We start from the raw sequence: 7,840 nt of genomic DNA, 5'->3' as shown, positions 1-7,840 counted from the left end.
CTTAACAAGCACCGGCCGAAAGTGAAGAGTTCGGTTCACTTAAGTGGACAAAGAATAACGCGTGGAAATATTTTTCCCCTTTTTGCAGCAATTGCATCACTTCCTGCACGGACAGGAAGAAGAAAAGCCAGAAGCCATTTTAGAAAGCTGGAGGAAACCATTTCATTTCCCACCAAATGCTAGTTAACCATTTCACAACCTGTGTTTCACTGCTTTATTGAATTAGCAACATCATGTTTATAGATGACTCCCACTTTACACCCTTTGATCAAAAATGCATGAGATTAATATTTGAAACAGCAATTACTATATAATAGTGAGCGACCAATCTCTCCGGATAACATTCACCTCCGAGTTCATGGTTATTTACTGTTTGAAAATAACTGCCGCAGCCATCTTAAAGACAAAAAAGCTTCGGGATGGAATCAAATTCAGAATAACGTGCCATATAAATTATCCAATAAGACAAAGCCAAGAAAAAAAATACAGAACATACTTTATTCAAAACAGCATGAATACCAATGTACAGTTGCCAATTTTGTGCTTCTCAAAAACAGTGAAAATTTAGGTCCACGACACAGCTAGCAACTTTGTTCCAATGTCCACGATGTTGCGAAGTCTTTTTAAAAATCCATACAAAAAGTCGCCGTCAAAAAATAAATAAGGTTTCCGCTTGTCAAAAATTGCCATCTTCACGTTAAACAACGCTATCTTCACGTTTTAATGTCGTCTCCATTGTCAGCGAAATCCAGTTGAATGGGGTCTTGATGAGACAAAAAAAAGAAGGAAACATTTCGTAAGCCCACAGCACATGTCAAATGATCACTCACTGTCCCACACTTGGCAAAAAATTGGAACGTGGTCAAATCTTAATAACTGTTCGGGGGAAAAAAAAAAACAATTCAACAATTGACCACTAGAGGATTCGAGGTATGGCCAAGACAAAACCTCCAGGTTTTATTATACCTATTGTAATAATAATATTCAACAGCAGTCACCGGTCATGCCAGAAAAGTTGAATCAACAAAAAATAAAATTAAAATGGAAAAACATAGGCAAGTGACTCAACAATCGAGGAAGTCAATGGTTTAGCGACAGCGCACATCAGATTCAAGACAGTTGGTTACCGTTTCTAGGTCTTCAATGAAAATCACTTGAAATATTTTCAACCGCTAATGACCTCGGAACAAGACCCAAGGTTTGAGTTTTATTTGGATTAAAGAGGAATCATTCACTGCCATTGAGATTTTCCGCATAATGTTTCATCGCGATTATGAAACTTCTTGAACTGAGATAGTGGAAGTAGACCACCAGGTTGTCTTGGTTCGTCAAAGTATTTATCCACTTTAAATGTTGGCCCCATCTAATATGATACAGAAGACGTGATACCATTGGTTGATGGACAACAACATGAAATTTGCACCGCCCCCAAAATGGAGTTCATTTATGATTCGCTGTATAAAAGTAGACAAAACATATTTTACAACCATGAACTCACAATTATTCCCTCCGTTTATTACAATTATTAGTTTGAGCCCAGGAGTGTTAAAAATCAAGCACTGTTTTTCAAAATCAATGGCGGCAAATACCTTTTCATTCAGAGGGAACGCTAAATCCACCCACTTTCCAGCAGGTGGTACAGTTCAGTTTATACCAGCTGCGTGTGGTGGAACTCACCAGTAAAAAAAAAAAAAAAAAAAAATCATAATAAACCAAACATGTGCAGTCCCCATGGGCCAAGGCCACAAATAAAAACGGAAAGGGCTACTCCGGCAATTTGTATTTTGGAACGGTGCTTCATTTGTTACGGGCTAAGATGGACCAATCAACAGACAGCAGTGCCTGGCTCCACCCCCAATTCAACCAGCACCCAACAGGTGTACAGTATTGAGAAGTGGGTGGGTCTGTGATTGTTCTGGCAAACTGGGCCGAACCGTGCACATCTCGTTGAAAAGACGCTTCGCGATGAATTTTTATGCTGCAAATTAGTGAGGGCTGTTGCAAGGCTCAAGAATTGAAGGTAAACGTCATTTGAAAATATCGTCAAGTTAATGGACAGTCATCTTGGAGGGAAAAAATAGTTTCAGGATTCCATTTAAAAGGATGACTTTTTCTACACCAAAGATACAACTAGGGGGTGGGAGGGAGAAAAATAAAACACACAAAAACAAGAACTTACAGAGCTGTCTTCTTATGATCCCAATTTGAAAAATCCTCCTACCAGCCCATGTCTCCTCTGTGGAAGAGATGAGGACAACAGTAAGTGATATCCAATGAACGAGTGAGCTGATATAAAAGAGATAACTTTGGCTGGATCATTACTGCCATTAACAGGTGTGTGTTTGTGCTGGCAAAGTCAAATTCATTTTCAAAGAGGGTCAGACAAGGTTGGACAAAACATTTTCAGACTCCTTAATCGTTGCTTGAGTCGTGAAAATGAAGACTTAGTATTTGAAGAACTAAAAAGAATCTTAGGTGACATATCGATTGGCTGGCAACCAGTTCAGGGTGTCCCCCGCCTACTGGCCGACGACGGCTGGGATAGGCTCCAGCGTGCCCCTTCACCCATGTGAGGAGAAGCGGCTCAGAAAACGGAGGGATGTATGTTACATATTTGCTAAGAAGGTTCTAAAACAAAACACCATTTATAGTAACAGCCATTGCATTTGGTTCCATTAACAGTACCTTTGGTTGATTGTGTTCATGTGATGTCACTTTTGTGTTCGTCTCACGTGCTGAGATTTCTATTAATTTTGACGACCCATCCACTAGGGGTGCCCCAGTCGATCAGCCGGGATCGGGATTGACGCAGATTTCATTGATTGTATTTTTATATATACATTTGGGGGGGTGGGGGGGATTGTGATGGGACGATCTCTTAAAATGAAGCCGATCTGGTCCACCGATCTCATTTCCCTCCACAGAGGTCTGAAAGTCAGTCAGTGTCCTCAACAGCTGTGATATGACTAATGGGCTTCATTTTTACTTGCGAGAACTACTTATGTGCAGTTAAATCAACCTGTTTGTATATACTGTAATCTCACGTGTTTTACAACAAAAGATCAGAATATTGAAGGTGTATGCTGTTGGTTATGGAAAAAAAACAAACAAACAAATCAACAACAAAAATCGGCATTGTCAAAAATCTGGATCGGCAGGTCAAATTTCTTTTTTAAGATCGGTGATGGGCCAGATAATTGTGATCCATGTACCCCTACCATCCACTGTTACTGGTATTGTAATCATCGAACAGTGGACCAATGAAACTATCTTGAGTCCGCCCTCATACTGAATACTCAGCCATTTACGGTTGGAGTGCGTGCACGTAATGGCTGCCTGAAGAAAGTAACACATAAGTTCGTCCACGTTGCGGTTCGCGCCTGCTTAAGGAGCATTTGAGAAAGAAAATAAGCATGTTGAGTTGAATTTAATGAACAGGGAACAAGTGCCATAAATACAGCCACCTCTTCATTGCGACCCCCGTCTCTCTGTAGTTTGTTGACCGTGAAGTTTTTAGGCGAATTTGCCTTGTGTGACAATTAAGAGACTTACAAATTGTTCTGGCATGTTAGGACACAAAAACCATCTACTAATGTTTAAGGAAAATAAAATACTTTTTAAAAATGTCCATCTGTATGACCTTTTCTTCGCAAATATCCAGAATCGTACCACAGACTCGTGGCTACTAATACAGAGAGGTCAATGTATGTACAAATTTGTTTTTATGGCTAACTTTAGCAGTAGCGTCTTATAACCAGGAGCGTTTTGTAGTCTGGGAATGACGGTAATTTAGCAATCAGTTGCAAAAATCATAACAAATGAAAGTCGGCTATACATATTTCATTATTTACAAAATGCAAGAAATCGTAGCACATGTGGTATAGCAGCGAAAACGTTTTGGCAACATTGCAGTTATGAAATTGTACATTAGCAAAAATGATACCATACTAGCACACTTTTCAAATTCCATTCTCACCTGTTCAAAGTGTTTAATTTGCAGCTCATAGCCTAAGAGTATTTTGAAAACATGTTTTCAGTCTTTGAAAAACACTTACAATTCTACTCTGGGGAGAAAATCGGACAAATCCATCCACAACGTCTTCGTAGCCTCGACGTCAACCCTTTAAAATACAAAAAGTTGAGTTACGAAATGATACAAGCCAATAGCACACCCTAGTGGCTACATGTAAGAGGCAGCAAATATGATTCTAAACATCGGAAAAGGATAAAAAAACCACATACCATTTTCCTTGGGTAGACGATCTGATCCTTCTATACCGCACTGCGTTATCGACCAAATGGAACCCCTTTAAAATACAAAATGATTGGAATTTTAAAAGCATGATCATTTAAAAAATATATATTTTGCTTCTAGATATTTCATGTAATATCTCCAGCATGCAGTTAAATTGTGTTTAATTATCATGGCAACTTGCTTAGTTAGTGGGGAAATGTTTAACATCTCTTGGGGGACAATTATTTTTTGCTCTCTATAGTCCAAACCTATAGGGAATCTGTGAGCAAAGATATTTTTCCCCAATGTAGAGTAATTCTTCCATTCAACAATATATAGTTTGAGATTCACGTCAAGTTAAATATTTTACCAACTTGTAATTGTCTACAAGTGTCACTAACCAATAGTCTGTCTATTGGATTGGGGTTTTACGAATATTTAGTAATTTTTCCCATTTTGGTGCAATATTTCAAGGTAACTCAACATAAATGTGTGTTCATGTTCTCTAAAATAATGGCTTAAGGGTTGCTTGCAGGTTTAATGTGACACAGCGATGCAAAATGTATGGCAAATTTGAAATAAAATCTCCATGCAGTCCCTTAAAGGGTTAAAAGCCAACACCCTATTTTATATATCCATATATATTAAGTATTTTCACATGTTGGGCTTCATTTGCTGAACATAACAAGTGCAATGCATATGGGGAGTCCTCAGTTAATCTTCTGTTGTAAATCTGTATTTAGATTTTTTTAAATTATTTTTAAAAATATTTCTTAAACATTAAATTGTGCAAGACTTTGAAATATCTTTTTACGATGCATGTTCAATTGCATAATAGATTATGTGGGGGACAAAACGTGTCTTTTTTGCCATTTAATAAAATTAACAATTCGACGAAAACCCTTAAAAATGCTTATAAAAGGGAAAATCATCAAAACACACAAACCAACAAAGGATTTGTCACAAAGCACCAGTACGCGGTTTAAAAACTAAACATTTGCCGGATTTTTAGGCTTTTATTCGAGAAAAACCACACAAGGGCATTTGTCCCTTCAAGGACAAAGCAAATTTTAAATGCGTAGGTTGAAGGGACAAGAAGAAAACTCGAGAAAAAGACCCTTCGTCAAATACCATCGATGTAAATACAATGTAAAGCGAGCAAACAAGTGATTTTACACCAAAAGCCACTAAAGATCGAGCGAATTTCATCGTTTAGGTCGTTGTCTTTATTACAGCCAGCACACCATGGCCATTTTTTTACAACACTGCGTCTACCAGCCGTCCTTTTCCACCATCTTGCCTCGTCCGCCCGGTCGACGCGCTTTCCCGCCTTTTAAAGTGTATTGGGGGAATAGTTCTTACCAACTCCCTCGGATGCGACTATCCGCTGTCGTCTGCCCCTCTCGGCGTGCTGTTTTCTGGCCATTTTCGCCGTTTTGGTGACCGTTTGGGCGGCGAGGCTCGGGCGCGCTCTCTCCTCGATGTTGTTCGCATGGCTTCTCTGTGGCGTGTGTCCTTCCTCTCCGCCTCCCGACGAGCTCATATCCTTCGCCGGCTCTGCCCACTTTTTGCCTCGCAGCGACGTAAGCGAAGCTCCACTTCCTCTCCTGCCTTGTTTGTGCGGCGAGAGCAATGGCCGCCACTGAAGGCTGCTCACATCGTCGTCGTCCCGTTGTTTCCTGACGCTACAGGACCGTGAACACATGCTGTCTATACTCCTATTTCATGAAAGTAAAATATTGGCTTACTACAAGGAAAGCTAATGGAGATGATTTAAAAGAAATGTTTAACTGACAATGACATCCTTTCTTGGCAGGTTTCAATAAGACAGTTCCAATTGCATGATAACAACAAGCACTTTAACATTTTTAACAATCTCTTTGTTTTGCCAGAAATAAGTCTACATTTAAGGTGGTTGGTTCATTTTCAAACTGCTACATTAAATATTTCCTTACATTGATTAGGGACGTGGCAATAAAATTAAAAACATTCTTTTTCCAGTGAGACCAATGTCACCTGAAAGAGGTGGAATAAAATACCAGAACGGTGCTTACATTTGGGTAAAATGCTAAGAATTAAGGACGTTATGGCATTTTAAAGGCCTGAAGAAGTAGGCACAAATGTTTCGAACTTTCATCATTGTTAGAATTGGGACAAGGAAAAGCAAAATCATTTTGAGTCGGAAATGACTATGCGTGCTATAAAAGCTAGTACCTCCCGTAGTGGATATAACTTTGTCTCCATTCCCCAAAACCCTCAAAATTGGTGGGGATAAGTGGATATTAATAATCCAGCTAGCCTGAAGGTCCTTTTTGGGCAGTCAACAGAGAGTTATCCTGCCATGCATGCAATAAACATCAAAATACTGCGTGAAAATAATCAAAGTGAAAATGAGGCTAAAACGATGGTGAAACATTTGCCAGTTACCATGATGGTTTCATTTTGTTAAATAATGCACTTGTGTTGTCAGTTAGATAAGAGATTGTTTGCTTTGTTTATCATTTTCACCTTAATAAATGTATGCCTGTGAATATTCTCGTTCATTCAGGTCATCGTACAGCTAGGGTCCCCAATCCTTTTGCGGCTGAGAGCTACTTCTTGGCCGCTGATTCGTGCAAAGGGCTCCCAGTTTGAAACATGCTTCAGAAATAACCAATTTGTTCAAATTACATTTCGCATACTCGTAATGGGCAGGAAAACAATGTCAAAATCTCAACAGACTCCCTCTCATTAGACCCACCACAGTACAGTATTCATCAAATCATGGCCATTTGAAGCTAATTTTGTCCGCAAATTCCAATGGTGCCACCCAAACCTTGCTAAATGGCTGTTGAATCAATGCCGCATTTTTTGTTAGCGGCTCTCAGGAGGCTGCGGTATACACCCCGCCCCCGTTGCTAACCAATGAGATGTTTTGACGCCGCAGCGCATGCCCACTGCATGAGGAAGAGTTCTTAAAAAATAGTCTTCCGCCTGGCAACAGCACTGGCCCGCCTTTGTGGGCTGTACAAATGTTGTCCTTGTCAACTGAGTGAACACAGTGGCCAGTCAAACCGGTTTGAACTTGTCAACGAAGTGAACACAGTGGCCAGTCAAACCGGTTTGAAGGGGGTGGGGAAGTAAGTAAGCAAATGCTCATCGAACATGGCTCTCCGGTATCACTGTAGACACGCACACAGTGGATATAAAGAGGTCCACGCACCTCTGTCAATTTTTGGGTGGTTTCAAGTTGTGGTGATATATATATATTTTTTTTTAAAAAGAGAAAGACTAAAATTAACCATTTCAAAACTTCAAAAGACCGTAGTTCTAAAGACACGCAGTGGATATAAAGAGGGCTACACACCCCTTTTGTCAATTTTTGGGTGATTTCAGGTTGTGGTGATATTGAAAAAAAAAAAAAAAAAGAGACAAGGATCAACAATTTCAAAACTTTTCCACCATAATTGTGAACTACTCGTACAATTCAGCGAATGTTTCTTCAACACAAGAAGTAAAAATAAACGACTGAGATAGTGATTGCAGAAGTGTGCACACCCTCTTATAACAGGGGGGCCTCTCTGTGTTCAGAATGAACCACATTCTTGTTCGATTATGCTTTTTCTT

The 7,840-nt window shown here is 39.6% G+C and overlaps 1 long non-coding RNA gene across 1 annotated transcript; it reads right to left on the bottom strand.

Moving 5' to 3' along the window:
- Nucleotides 1-476: 476 nt before the first annotated feature.
- Nucleotides 477-5,885, bottom strand: LOC109518194 (uncharacterized). Its single transcript, XR_002168685.1, has 5 exons — nt 5,597-5,885; nt 4,243-4,307; nt 4,056-4,121; nt 2,180-2,236; nt 477-763 (listed from the first exon to the last, which is right to left on the bottom strand). It is a non-coding gene; the product is annotated as an uncharacterized LOC109518194 (long non-coding RNA).
- Nucleotides 5,886-7,840: the final 1,955 nt, after the last annotated feature.

Source organism: Hippocampus comes, unplaced genomic scaffold, assembly GCF_001891065.2.
Source record: "Hippocampus comes isolate QL1 unplaced genomic scaffold, H_comes_QL1_v1.1 scaffold298, whole genome shotgun sequence".
NCBI lineage: Eukaryota > Metazoa > Chordata > Actinopteri > Syngnathiformes > Syngnathidae > Hippocampus > Hippocampus comes.
Note: the sequence above shows the minus strand (reverse complement) of the source record. Positions and strands in the feature narration are given on the sequence as shown.